The sequence below is a fragment of the Oryctolagus cuniculus genome, chromosome 13 (assembly GCF_051225735.1).
Source record: "Oryctolagus cuniculus isolate XC-2025 breed Fujian yellow rabbit chromosome 13, ASM5122573v1, whole genome shotgun sequence".
Taxonomy (NCBI): Eukaryota; Metazoa; Chordata; class Mammalia; order Lagomorpha; family Leporidae; genus Oryctolagus; species Oryctolagus cuniculus.
In genome coordinates, this window is record NC_142879.1 from 19,220,380 (window position 1) to 19,234,452 (window position 14,073).

Consider the following 14,073-nt stretch of genomic DNA (forward strand, 5'->3'; position numbering starts at 1 on the left):
GCGTGTGCACGGGGCTCTGAGCACACAGATTGATAGGATTAGCGCCTGCCCTCAAGCAGCCTGCTGTCCTGGCTTCCGTGGGCTGACACCCACTGCGTGCTGGAGCGAGCTTCGCAGTCTGCGAGGGCTCGGACTCTGACTAACTCAGCCTCCACTGGAATCCCGAGACTTTAATGAAATAATTTCGTTTCAATTATGTTCTGCTTTGTGCTGAGCCTGGAAGTCGTGGCGGGGAGCAAGGAGGAAGCTGAGCCCTGTTTGTGAGAGCTTCAGCAGCTGTGGCTGGAACGCTTCGCGAAGAGCTGTGTCTCCCCTCCTGGCGGAAGTCACAGTACCCGCAGGGAGAGGAGGGGACGGGATTATTGGTGATGAAGCCCCCGGGGCCGGCCCCGCTGCTGGGGCCACCTGCATTCCCTATCAGAGCCTAGAATCGAGTCTCGCCTCTACTTCCAATACAGCTTCCTGCTAATGCACACCCAATGCGGCAGCAAGTGATGGCCCCTGCCACCCACGTGGGAGATCCAGATGGAGTTCCCAGCTCCTGGCTTTGGCCTGGCCCTGCCCTGGTGGTTTCGGGCATTTGAAGAGTGAACCAGTGGGTGGAAGCTTGTGCACTCGCTCTCTCTCTCTCTCCCTCTCTCTCTTTCTCCTTCAAATAATTAAAAATAAACTTGTTGGGGCAGGCTCCTTGACGCACTAGGTTAATCCTCCACCTGTGGCGCCGGCATCCCATATGGGCACCGGTTCTAGTCCCGGCTGCCCCTCTTGCAATCCAGCTCTCTGCTGTGGCCTGGGAGGGCAGTGGAAGATGGACCAAGTGCTTGGGCCCCTGCAGCTGTGTGGGAGACCTAGAAGAAGCTCCTGGCTCCTGGCTTTGGATCGGCACAGCTCCAGCCATTGCGGTCATCTGGGGAGTGAACCAGTGATGGAAGACCTCTCTCTGCCTCTCCCTCTCACTGTCTGTAACTCTACCTCTCAGATAAATAAACAAAACCTTTTAAAAAAAATAAATTTGTTCAAGAACTTTCCAAAAAAAGCTCACAGAGGAGAAAGGTCCAAATTGTCCTCTGTATAACTCTGCCTTTCAAAGAAATAAGTGAATCTTTAAAAAAAAAAAAAAAAAAGGAGTTGTTTGACAATCTGTCCATCAAAAAGAAACTATGGCCACTGCCCACGGATCTGGGCTGGTCAGTGACTGCTTTGGCCAACTGACCGTGGCAGAGGTGATGTGAGGCAGCTCCAGGGGCTGGAGGCTTCCTCCTGGGTCCAGGAGCCAGAGCAGGTGCACCTGCAGCCTGCAGTCCTAATTAGCCCCCCATCTCTCAGGGCTGCACCCACAGGTTTCTCAGACGCCAGCCCTGGTGTGCTCAGGCAGCCCCCCCTCCATTTCCCAGAGTGTGCTGCCCTCGTCTGGGGTGGGTTTTACTCCCTGGCCCCTCCTGGCAATGATTTTCTTCCATCCTGATTGGAAGCCCACCCTGTCCTGCCCTAGCCTCTGGATCCCGCTGGTTTGTGTGGGGTATCTGAGTTTCATCACCACTCTCTCCCCTTGACCACTTTAGCCCCTCCTGAACAGGTGTCTCTGGGTGGGCGACGCGGGGCTAGGGTGGAGCCCACGCTCTGTATCTTTTGTCCTCCAACCCGGTTGCTCAGAGCAATGCATCTCTTGAGTTCCAGTTGTTGTCCCAGATACTGCTTCCTTTGGTCTCCCTCTCGTCTTGACTGATATCCCGAACCTGCCCAAGAAAGCCCTAACCCCTGTGTGGGACTCTGTCTTGGGTGATGGACATTTTAGAAACGAGCAAATCCGAACTGCACAGGTGATGGGGGATAAGGGAGGGAGCGGGGGGAGGGGCGAGCGGTGCCTCTCCCAGTGCCCAGCCCAACCCCATCGCCCCCTCCTGCAGGCCCCAGGAGTGGGTGACAGGTGCATGGTGCCTGTTCATCATCTTGCTGAGTCTGAGCTGGGAGTAGGTGGCCACTAAGCTCTCCCGTTGTACAGACGGGAGCTGAGGCTCAGAGGGGAATTTGCCCTGTCCAGGGTCCTACAGCGAGTTCCGCAGCTCCCAGCTCACGCTTTGCGGTACTGAGAAGGCCGGGGATGCCATACTTTGGACCCACGGGTGGAGAGTGCCGGATTCTGAACTTGACCATGGTGATTAAACCACGGTCCACCTTGCTCTCCACAATTTGCACTCGAGTGGGTCAGGAGCGCATCACGTGGTCTGTTTATACACTGTTCTGTGAGGCTCGAGCTGTGGAGGAGCTGGGCGGGGGGGTCTTCTAAAAGCGCACAGAGAATGTGTAGGGGGATCTGTGCGTGGATTCTTTTTTGGGGGGAGGGGCACCAAAATAAAATTGTCTCTGAGTACTGTTTTTCTGTGAAATTGAAAAAATATTTATTTGGGGCCGGCGCCGCGGCTCACTAGGCTAATCCTCCGCCTGCGGCGCCGGCACACCAGGTTCTAGTCCCAGTTGGGGCGCCGGTTCTGTCCCGGTTGCTCCTCTTCCAGTCCAGCTCTCTGCTGTGGCCCGGGAGTGCAGTGGAGGATGGCCCAAGTGCTTGGGCCCTGCACCCCATGGGAGACCAGGAGAAGCACCTGGCTCCTGGCTTCGGATCAGCGCAGTGCCGGCCGTAGTGACCATTTGGAGGGTGAACCAACAGAAGGAAGACCTTTCTCTCTGTCTCTCTCTGTCTAACTCTTCCTGTCAAAAAAGTATATTTATTTGGGGCTTGTGTTGTGGCACAGGGGATTAAAGCTGCCACCTGCAATGCCAGAATCCTATGTGAGTGCCGATTTGAGTCCCGGCTGCTCCACTTCCAATCCAGCTCCCTGCTTATGCTCCTGGGAAAGCAGCAGCAGATGGCCCAAGTACTTGGGCCCCTGCACCCATGTAGGAGACCTGGAAGAAGCTCCTGGCTCCTGGCTTAAGCCAGGCCCAGACCTAGCTGCTGGAGTCATTTGGGGAGTGAACCAGTGGATGGAAGATCTCTCCCTCTCTCTCTGTCACCCTACCTTTTATAAACAAAATGTCTTTTAAAAAGAAAGAGGGGGTCTTTCCCTTCTGGGAGAGGGTCGAGGCAGGCAGCCCCAGGAGGAGAGGGGGCCCTGACCCAGTTGCTCCAACCACATCTCTCCCTGCCAGAACCACATTTCCCATGCCTGTGTGGTTCTAACCCCTGAGACTTAGACTCCCTCCCCCTCTACATGTGGGTGCCAAGTGCCAGCCACTGGGAGCCCCCTCTTCTGCAGCAGCAAACCCAGCCCCACACCAGGGCCGAGGCGCCTGCCCCTACCTGTGGTCTCTGTGCCTCCCAGCTCCAGAGTTCCTGGGTTCGGGGCCGCCCTGCACCTGCTTGGGAGAACTCACTGTGACCTGGAGGAGGGACGAGGTAGAGCCCCATTCCAGCCTCCAGCATCCTGAGCAAACGACTCAGCTTCTCTGAGCTTCAGCTCCCCAGTCTGGAAGTGGAACAATTTCCTTCCCCTCTCGGGGGTGTGGTCAGGATGCAATCAGATGATGGGTAACACAGCACAGAGCCTGGCACAGAATAGTGGCAGCGTGTGTGTTTGCGCAGAGGAGAAAGTAATGTCTCCGGAAGGGGCACAGAGCAGCCGGGGTCCGGGTCCTCTCCCCAGCTCAGGCTCTGGTCTGGGGTGTACCCCTCGGGCCCTCACCCTCCACTTCCTGCTCCCCAGGCCCCGTGCCTGCCTGCTCTGTTCTCACCCGTCCTTGCTCTGTGCTGGGCAGGCTCTGCAACCCTGGTGAGCCTAGAGATTCACCAGCTGGGGCTCCTGCGTGCATCCCGCATGGAAGCGCCTGGTTCCGGTCCTGGCTGCTGCATGCTCCTGACCCAGCTCCCTGCCCATGTGCACCCCGGGAGGCAGCAGATGGTGACTCAGCACTTGGGTCCCCACCCGTGGAGTTCCAGGCTCCTGGTTTGGGTCCTGTGTATCCCTGGTTGTTGTGGATATTTGGGAAGTGAACCAGTGGATGGAAGCACTCTCTCTCTCTCCCTTTAAATAAATAAACCTTTAAATAAAAAACAGCAGGCTGTGATGAGATCTGCCCAACCCCCAGATTACAGAACCCTCTGCGCTTCATCCACTGAGGGTCTGCGGGAAACCTCACAATGCAGGCGATGAGCCCAGCGGGGGTTCCCAGCTAAACCGGCCCTCTCCCTCCCTCTGCAGGCACTATTTCCCGCAGGAGCGAGAGCAATTTGTCACAGAGATGCTCGCTGGCTCCGGAGCCCTGCGGTGACTGATGGCCTTGCTGCCTGGAGCTTGTAACACCCTGGGCTTCCTCTTTCACTGGAGAGCCACAGTGCAGAGTAGGTGGCGTGGCCAAGGGGAGTGCTTGAGGCCAGGACAGAGCAGAGCTCAGCTTGGTACCGACCCTGGGGAGAGGGGCCAGAGGGGGGCGCACTCACTAACAGCAGAGAAAACTGGAAATCTGTGCATTTCGGGGTGAGAGAGCTGGCTCCCCGTGAACCTCGAGGACAGACCAGCGATGTGGAGGGAGCAGCTGCAGGATGCGTTCAGGTCGGCTGAAGACTGGCTGAAAGCCGTGCAGGGCGGCTTTATTTCCTGAGGGGACATTCTGGACATCAGCCTCTCTTTAAGGCATAGAAGGACGGATCTTGACAACCCTGGGCCCGGGGTCCAATAGTCCTGGCTTTGCAACTTCTGAGGATGCTCTGGGTAACAAGGAGGTGGGAGGGGGCCTGGACCCTCAGGATCTGCCCCCGCCCCTGCAGAGCCTAGTGTGAGTGTGGGACCAAGGTATGGAGGGGCCCGATGGTGTCTCCTGCTAACTACTGTCTTGTTTGGAAATACAAAGATCTTTGCTGGCGTAATTAGGGATCTCAAGAAGAAACCTTCCTGGACCTAGGGCCCCAAAGACGATGACTTAGAAGAAGAGGAAGCCGGTGCCGCGGCTCACTTGGCTAATCCTCCGCCTAGTGGCACCGGCACACCAGGTTCTTGTCCCGGTCGGGGCACCGGATTCTGTCCTGGTTGCCCTTCTTCCAGGCCAGCTCTCTGCTGTGGCCAGGGAGTGCAGTGGAGGATGGCCCAAGTCCTTGGGCCCTGCACCCCATGGGAGACCAGGAGAAGCACCTGGCTCCTGGCTCCTGCCTTTGGATCAGCGCAGTGCGTCGGCCACAGCGTGCCGGCTGCAGCGGCCATTGGAGGGTGAACCAACGGCAAAAGGAAGACCTTTCTCTCTCTCACTGTCCACTCTGCCTGTAAAAAAATAAAATAAAAAATAAAAAAGAGGAGAATGCTGTGTGAAGACGGCAGCAGAGACGGGACAGATGCACCTGCAAACGGCGGAACGCCAGGGATGCTGGGAGAAGGCATGGAGCGCCCCCTCCCCCGCCAAGCCCGCACAGGGGATGCCCCCACCAGCCCGTTGATTTCTGACTGGTGCTCGCCAGAACAGCGAGAGAACACAGTTCTGCTGTGTGAGCCCCGCGTCTGGGGTGGATTGTGATGCCCTCCCGGGGAAAAGCTGCAGAGGCACTGAGCAGGAGACCCTGGCGCCTCAGCCTCGGTCTCCATGGCCCTGCGACACCTGCGGGACGTGGACACGTTGATGGCCCAGACTCCGCTGTCTGCAGCGCCTCCCAGGAGAGCGGCCTCAGAAGAGACCGCCCCACCGACCTGCTGCCCACCCCAGGCACACGCAAGCCCTGACATGCTCTGTCCTCTGTAGCCACGCAGTAGGGACACCAGGCCAGGCCCACCTCCTCTCCGTGCCACCGCGGCTGCTCACACCCATCCTCAGTGTCCTCAATCCCTTCCCCAGACAGCCTTGGTCTGTGAGATGAAGCCCAGGTCCCTGCTCCACCAGGGGGTCCTCTAGCCCAGGCAGAGGTGGAGACTGCTGGGTGCAAGATTAACAGAGATTGAAACCGATATCCCAGCTCTCACAATGGGGTCCCAGGGCCGGCGTTGTTGCATAATGGGTCAAGCAGCTGCCTGCGATACCGGCATCCCCTATGGGCATTGGTTCAAGTCCCAGCTGCTCCACTTCTGATCCAGCACCCCACTAATGCCTGGGAAAGCAGCGGAGGATGGCCCAAGCATTTGGGGCCCTGCAGCCACGTGGGAGACCTAGAAAACGCTCCTGGCTCCTGGCTCCTGGCTCCTGGCTCCTGGCTCCTGGCTCCTGGCTCTTGGCTTTGGCCTGGCCCAGCTTGGGTCTTTGCAGCCACTTGGGGAGCAAACCAGCAGCAGATGGGAGATTTCTGTCTCTCTCTTTGTGTAACTATGTCTTTCAAGTAAATAAAATAAATCTTTAAAACAATGGGGGCTTCCCAGGGCCCCTGACATATAGTACGCGTGTTGAGCTGCACCCTTCACCCTGTTTCCTCCCATCGAGCCCCTTCCTCTAAGCGGGCAGTGTGCAGGTCTGGGAAGCCCATTGCAGAGCAGACCCAGGACCCAACCCAGGGCTTCTCCAAAGCCCCCGCAGGATCACACCACGCCCCAGGGATAAGCCCGGCCTCCTAAGCCATTTTCCCTTCTCCCTCCACTCTCTTCCTCATTACATCCCCCTCCAGTTCGTAAACACCTGCTGGAGCATCCTAAATTCTCGATTCTCAAAGCTGCCTTCCCGGCATTCTCAGAGCTGAGGCGCAAACGGCCCCAAGACTCTAGTCTCTGCTCCCATGGGCAGGCTCCCGGCTCTGCTGCCTGCCCGGGGGGCTGGGAGCCACCAGGAGGAGGTGGGCAGCTGTCCTCTCTCCCCACACTTGGGCTGGGGTGGGGAGAGGCAGAGTCTGAAGGGCCTGTGCACGGATGCCTTGCCACTGGGGGAGCTGAGGGTGACGGGAGTCCAGGGGACAGGGGGGAGCAGGGCTGACGACAATGTGACAATGTCGGAGAAAAGGTTGGAAAAGGAAGAAGAGATGCATGGATTGTCTCTCGCCTGAGCCACAGTGCACCGGGGAGCTGATAGGGCCAGAGCACCACACAGAGCTGACAAACACATCCCAGGAGGTGTGGGCTGAGCAGGCACAGAGGGGGACAAGGCATCGCTGTCATCCGACCCCTGCTTCACTGTCTGTCCCCACGCCCCAGTGCGTGTCAGCCTGTGTGTCCCCACGCGTGGTTAGGGAATGTGACCAGCGGAGCTGTCTTCCTCCCGCCCACGGTCGGTCAGAGCTTGTGCCAGACCAGAACTCTGGCCTCTCCACGCCCAGCTCCGCACCCCTTTCTCTGCTGGAGCTCTTGGCTGACTCATCCAGGAAGCAAGAACACATGGCCCACCCCACCCCCACCCCATGCCGCCGCCCCTCCACTCTCCTCCCCTGCCTTCCACCTACTCCCTAAATGCGCCCGACCTCCTGGCAGGGAAAGGCTGCTCTGAGAGCCCAGCCAGGGCCTCCTGCCGCAGAGGCTCAGTGAGGTAGGGGCAGCTGTGTGGCCCCCAGGGAAGTGTAATGGGGGGGCTCCTGGCGCAGCGGCTGAGACACGGCTTGGGCTGCCCAGGTCCCATTTCACCTCGCCTGGGTTTCACTCCTGACTCCCTGTCCCATCCAGCTTCCCACCCACGTGCACCTCGGGAAGCAGCAGGTGATGGAACGAGTACTTGGGTCCCTGCCACCCACCCGGGAGACCCGGATGGAGTTCCTGGCTCCCAGCCTTGGTCTGGCCCAGCCCTGGCTGCTGTAGGCATTTGGGGAGTGAATCAATGGATGGGAGGTTCTCTCTCTCTCTCTCTCTCTCTCTCTCTCTCTCTCTTTTGCTCTCACTCTCACTCTGCCTTTCAAATAAATACATTAACAAGATAAAATTCAAAAGTGTAGTTGTAGAACTAGGGTGCTATCAGGGTTGTCTGGCTTTGAAAATGGCTCAGGACTCTCCAGTAAAGACAGGAGGGACCAGGGATGAAACCGATTCTGGCCAGAGCACAGATCGGGACAGGGACAGGGCCCTGTCCTGTGCCAGGCCTGGGTGTCCCCGGCGCTGGGGGAGCGGCTGCCAGGGCAGGTGCGTGAACACATTGACTTGGGAGGAGCTCTGGCAGTAGGGGAGCCGGCCTTGCTAATTACTAATAAACGCCTTTCTCCTAATGAAAGTCTCAGTCTTCCGCCTCCGACTCGGTTCAGTTTCCTGCTTTCTAGGAGCAGAGCGGCCCAGGGCATCTCTGTGTGTGTGTGTGTGTGTGTGTGTGTGTGTTGGGGGTGGGGGGAGACACCCGCTCCTCACAGCCTGTTCCTCCCAGGCCCAGAGCCTGGGAATTTAGGAGTGGGTCCCTCACAGTTGCCTGGGTTAGAAGTCAGTGGGAGGGGAAAGGAGCTGTCTCAGTAAGAAAGAGGAACAAGGGGGCCAGCGCTGTGGCACAGGGGGTGAAGCCGCCACCTACGACGCCAACATTCCACATCAGCGCCGGTTTGAGTCTCAGCTGCTCCACTTCTGATCCAGCTCCCTGCTGATGCGCCTGGGAAAGCAGTGGAGGATGGCCCAAGTGCTTGGACCCCTGTGCCCATGTGGGAGACCTGGAAGAAGCTCCTGGCTCCTGGCTTCGGATCAGCCCAGCTCCAGCCACTGCGGCCATTTGGAGAGTGAACCAGTGATGGAAGATCTGCCTGTCTGTCTCTCTGTCTCTCCCTCTCTCTGTAAATCTGCTTTTCAAATAAATACATAAATCTTAAAAACAAAGGGGGTGGGGGGTCGTGGGCTCCAGATTCTTCTGGAAGTCACATTCTAGAAGGCTTCTCTCTTCTGAGGCCACCTCTGCGCCTTCCCTCCCTCCCCTGCTGGCCGGGGAACCATGCTGGGACTGGTGCCACAAACATCCTGAGCTATTCTGGGGGGCAGGAGGGAGGGACCGAGCTGAGAGCTGAGCCCAGTCACTCCCTGCTCGCCAGTTCCCACCCTCCCCTCCCCCACTCGTGTTTGGAGGTTGCCTGGGAAACCACACAGCCTACCTTGGGCTTCTGTTTTGTTCCTGTCAAAAGCAAGAAACTTTCAGAGGCCAAATCAGCCAAAGCACTGCTGGCCCGGGGCGGTGGGCGAGGAGAGGCCGTGAGCCTGCGCGTGCTGCCCTCCTGCGCAGCTGTGCACACGTGCACACACATGCAATGCACACACACACATGTGAGCACACACGCATACATGCTCAAGCGCACCCACACAAGCTTGAACCACCCACACACTCCCGCAGCTCCAATCACCCAGCCCAGCAGAAAGGGAGGAGAGAAAATGGAAAACAAATAGGGAAAAAAAAAATCCACCTGCCCACCCCCAGCCACACTGCCTCCATCCTCCTCTCTGTTCTGTGCCCGGTGGGGCTGGTGAGGTTCAGGTGCCCCCAGGCAGCCCACCCACCCAAATAGCACCCATCACCTCCGCATGGCTGGTCTGGAGATCAGCATACCCCAAGAACGAGTGCTGGGAGGCAGGAAGAGGGCAGCAAGCAGAGGAAGGGATGGGGAGGTGGACCCCACCCTCTGGGGCTGGAGCTGCAGAGCGACATGTGACCTTGGGAAGGTCACCTGGGATACTGCTCTGCCAGTATCGAGTTAAGCGTGTGCTGGAGCCACACCTGTGGGCTCCTTCCTGTCATGGGATGTCCACTCGGACTCAGAGCTTCCAGCAAGTGGCCCTGCGGCTCTGCTGGCAGGGAGATTCCCGAGCCCCAGTGCAGAGTCTTGGTGCACGGCAGGCCCTCGTAGGGTGGCGCATGGCCCGGGGGCTGAGGGCTGGCACCACCCCCTCCTCCCTGACACTGGCGTTTGTTCCTGAAGCTGATTTGCCACTGGAAAGCCGAGCGCCCCGACGATCCTTGTTTCTGGGGGGCTTGTGGGTTGCAACAGCAGGTGCCTAAGGGAAAGTGCAGGGAGGGTGCTGGGAGGGGAGGGGAGGCCCGAGCAGGGGTCCAGCTGGGAGCGCCCGGTTCTGCTGGAACCAAAGGGTGACGGGCAGCAGCTCCTGCCAATCAGGAACCAAGGGATGCTGGAGGGCAGGGGCTGCCCCGGGAAACACTGCCCCGCCCTCTCTGGGCCCAAAGAGCCCAGCGGGTGTGAGAGTGGCTCGGCTCAGGCTCCTCCCCCTGCCCAAGTTGGGTGATGGGAGTCGGGGGCTAGGAGACAAGACACCTGCTCCCTTTCATGCGAGCAGTGCCAGTAGAGGGGCCGTCCTCCCTCCAGAGACCCACCTGGGGAGGAAGTCCCTCTGAGGCTGGATGGGAGCTCAGACGCTGGCAGTCAAAGCCCTGACAAACCTCTGTGGCCTCTCATCCGCCCCTCAGACGTCAGCCCTGTTAAACCTTCCCCAGCCTGGGCATGCTCAGTGCTCCTCCTTGTGCCCACAGCACAAGCACCTGTGGCTACCTCTGCAAGGCCTCCTTACTTTGCACAGTGGTTCTCAGGTTCACCTGCCTCCCTGGGCTCGAGTCCCTTCTGGTCTCGGAGTGGGGCACACTCACCCGGGACCCCTAGTCGGTATCCTCTGTTCCCACCCCACGGGCAGCACCAGGGATAGCTCAGGACGTGGCGGTCTGGTCTATCCCTAGACTCGTCAATGTCAATGCCAGGGGTGGATCAGCTTCTAAGACGTCAGGTGCCTGGCTGAGTGTGGAGAGTGGGGTCCTCACTCTGCAGTTGGGCTGCTGGGTGCCAAGGAGCGAAGCCAGGCTCCCACGTTCACACACGCGAGGGAGACAAGCCACCAGCCAGCGACCTCCCCACAGGGCTGTGATGTGCAGCTCCAGGGCGCCCCGGGGAGGGGCCTGCTGGGGCGTGCGTCCAGCTGCCTCTGGGAGGCCTTCACTGCTGAATCCCAGATCGTGTGGGTGAGCTGAGAGTGCTTTCCGGTCATTAGGCCTCATCGCCAAGGTGATTACAGAAAGTTCTGGGGCAGACACCTGGGCCAGAAGTGGGCTGGCACTGCCCTGAGTGGCCCCCACAGGGGAGACGAGTGGGCGAGCAGCATCTGGAAAGATACAGGAGGGTAAGTGAGAGCTGCTAAAAATAGATGGGAAGCAGCAGAAGGGGAGAGGAGGAGGAAAGCACACACAGGGGCCAGGCGCAGCCCGGGGCAGGGCAGGGGGAGGTGCGGCAGGGCCGGGGCCATGGCCAAGGGCTGGACCACCAGCACTGCGGGGAAACAGAGGGCGAAGGAGCAAGCTCGCTGCTGCCGGGGGAGGGAGGCAGAGGCGGGCAGACAGCGCGGATGCCAGCCTGTGCTAAGCCTGCTCCACGAGGGCACAGGGACAGGAAGCTATAGGCTTGTCTTCCGAGAAAAGCCACCTCTCCCTTCCAGGGCTCACAGGGCCCCCAGGGAGACACGCCTCCCAGACCGAGACTGCCGAGGGGTGCGTGAGTAGACAGATGTAAGAGGAAGAACGCAGGGCGCAACGAGGGGGCCTCCTCGTGGCCTGCAGATGAGCCTTGAGCTCAGCAAGAAAGGGGAAGGGGGCGGGCCGGTGCTGTGGCTCAGTTGATTAATCCTCCACCTGCGGCGCCAGCATCCCATATGGGCACTGGGTTCTAGTCCCGGTTGCTCCTCTTCTAGTCCAGCTCTCTGCTATAGCCTGGGAGGGCAGTGGAGAATGGCCCAAGTGCTTGGGCCCCTGCACCTGCATGGGAGACCAGGAGGAAGCATCTGGCTCCTGGCTTGCCCTGGCCGTAGCAGCCATTTGGGGAGTGAACCAACGGAAGGAAGACCTTTCTCTCTGTCTCTCTCTCTGTCTATAACTCTACCTGTTAAAAAAAAAGAAGAAGAAGAAAAAGAAAAAAAGGGGGGGTGCAGGCAGGGCAGCTGCATGAGCCGGCTCGCAGAGGCCTGGGCCGGCGGGCGCTGGGACACAGGGGCAGGCGGGGAGGAGCCAGGCGCAAGGACACTGGAGGCTCCAGGTGAGGGGCGTCACTGACAGGTCTTCTCGGGTAAGACGGTCACACGGACCATTGCGTGAGAGGCGAGTTTACGGGGAAGAAGCTGGCACTCAGGGAAACCAGCTAGGAGCTGGCTGCCATTGCCAACTTGTGGGAGGATGTGCTCGGGACGGGGCCGGGTGTCTGAGGACCACCTGAGGGCCCGTGCCTAGCAGGTGCGGAATGGCGGCTGTGAGACTACAGGGAGCTTCTTCAGCAGCTCCATCCCAGTGGCAGGAAACGGAATTGGAGGAGCTCCCGCTACAGGAGGTCTACAAAGACAGGTGGGGCCCAGGCTGGAACTCAGCACTCCGATGCTCAGCGCTCAAGAGGTGCTGAGATGGAGGCGTCTAAGAAGGAGAGCGTTAAAGGCAAGTCAGAGACGGAGGTGGAGAACCAGAGGAGCTCAGGGGCCAGAGGTCAAAGGCCAGAATGGGTCAGGAGGGAGGAAGGGACTGGCCAGGCGCTGGCGCTGCGGCGCAGCGGGTTAAGCTGCAGCTTGCTGCTCTGGCCTCCAAGGCATCCCTGGTCGGAGCAGCCGATTGAGTCCTGTCTGCTCTGCTTCTGATCCAGCTCCCTGCTAATGCGCCCAGGAAAGCAGCGGGAGATGGCCCAAATGCTTGGGCCCCTGCTACCCACTTGGGAGATCCGGATGGAAGTTCTTGGCTACTGAATAAAGAAATAAAATGCACGTCGTGGGGGACAAGATATTAGCAAGTGGTGATCCCAGTGGGGCGAGGACAGAGTGCGTTTACTGTTCTTGTTGCTTTTCTGGGACTTGAAATTGCAACAAAATAAAAAGATTCCCCCCTCCACAAAAGTGAGTTTTTGTACTTAAAATAATACAGCCTCGTTATTAAGATTCAAACAATCAGGGCTGGTGCTATGGTGTAGTGGGTAAAGTTGCCGCCTACAGTGCTGGCATCCCATGTGAGTGCCAGTTCAAGTCCTGGCTGCTCCACTTCCGATCCAGCTCTCTGCCATGGCCTGGGAAAGCAGAGGGGGATGGCCTGAGCACTTGGGCCCCTGCACCCATGTGGGAGACCTGGAAGAAGCTCCTGGCTCCTGGCTTGGATGGGCCCAGTTCCTGCCATTCTGGCCATTTGGGGAGTGAACCAGCAGATGGAAGATCTCTCTCTCTCTCTCTCTGTCTCTCTGTCTCTCTCCCGCTGTACCTCCGCCTTTCAAATAAATAAATAAATAAGTCTTTTAGAAAAAAAAAAAAAAGATTCAAACAGTCAGGAGCTGGTGTTGTGGCACAGCGGGTTAAGCTGCCGCTTGGGACACCGCATCCATGTTGGAACGAAGTCTGGTTTGAGTCCCCGGCTTCTGCTCCAGCTTCCTGCTCATGAACCTGGGAGGTAGCAGATGACTGCTCAGGTGCCCGAGCCCCTGCTACCCATGCGGGAGACCTGGCTGGAGTCCCTGGTTCATGGCTTAGGTCTGCCCTAACTCTGGCTGTTGCAGGCACTTGGGAAGTGAACCAGCACTCTCTCTTTCTGTCACTCTGTCTTTCAAATAAATGAACCTTTTAAAAAAAGAGATTCGAACGATCCTAAAAGTCATAGACTAAAAAATGAGAATTCAGGAGTACCATTGTTACTGCTTGGTAGTTTCTTCCAGCTTCACTTTATATATTTGGTGTTGTTATCATAAAAATAGAGTCATACTATTCATTCCGCTCTGCCGCTTGCAAATGCAGCGCCTGCATCTTGTCAAGACAGACACACGTTCCCTCCTCATTCTTCAGCACTGCCCACTGCATCCCATGGATATACCCTAATTCACTGTTACTGGTGCAATTGCAAAACTTCAAGACATGCATTCAACAACACACACCTGTGCCCACTACACTTTTTATTTTTAAAGATTTATTTTATTTGAAAAGCAGAGTTACGGGGGGGGGGGGGGGTGTCTTCCATCTGCTGATTCACTCCCCAGATGGCCACGATGGGCTGGAGCCGGAACTCGAACCATCGCCCATATAGGATGCCGGCGCTGCAGGTGGCGGCTTTACCCTATAAGCCACAGTGCCAGCACCGGTCTGGCCAACCACCCTTCTAAAACAAATGCTAACAGTTTGACCCACACCTCTCAGTTTCTTTTCTAAACTAGAGTGGCTTTCCGTGGACAGGGTAATTGAAAAACCCCAGGCTGGCCGGCAGTTGCCTAAGAATGCAACC

At 58.2% G+C, this 14,073-nt stretch overlaps 1 long non-coding RNA gene across 1 annotated transcript; it reads left to right on the plus strand.

Annotated features, from left to right (window-relative positions):
* The first annotated feature begins 458 nt into the window (after nt 1-458).
* On the plus strand, nt 459-1,011 carry LOC149122501 (uncharacterized). Its single transcript, XR_016218834.1, has 2 exons — nt 459-595; nt 777-1,011. It is a non-coding gene; the product is annotated as an uncharacterized LOC149122501 (long non-coding RNA).
* Nucleotides 1,012-14,073: the final 13,062 nt, after the last annotated feature.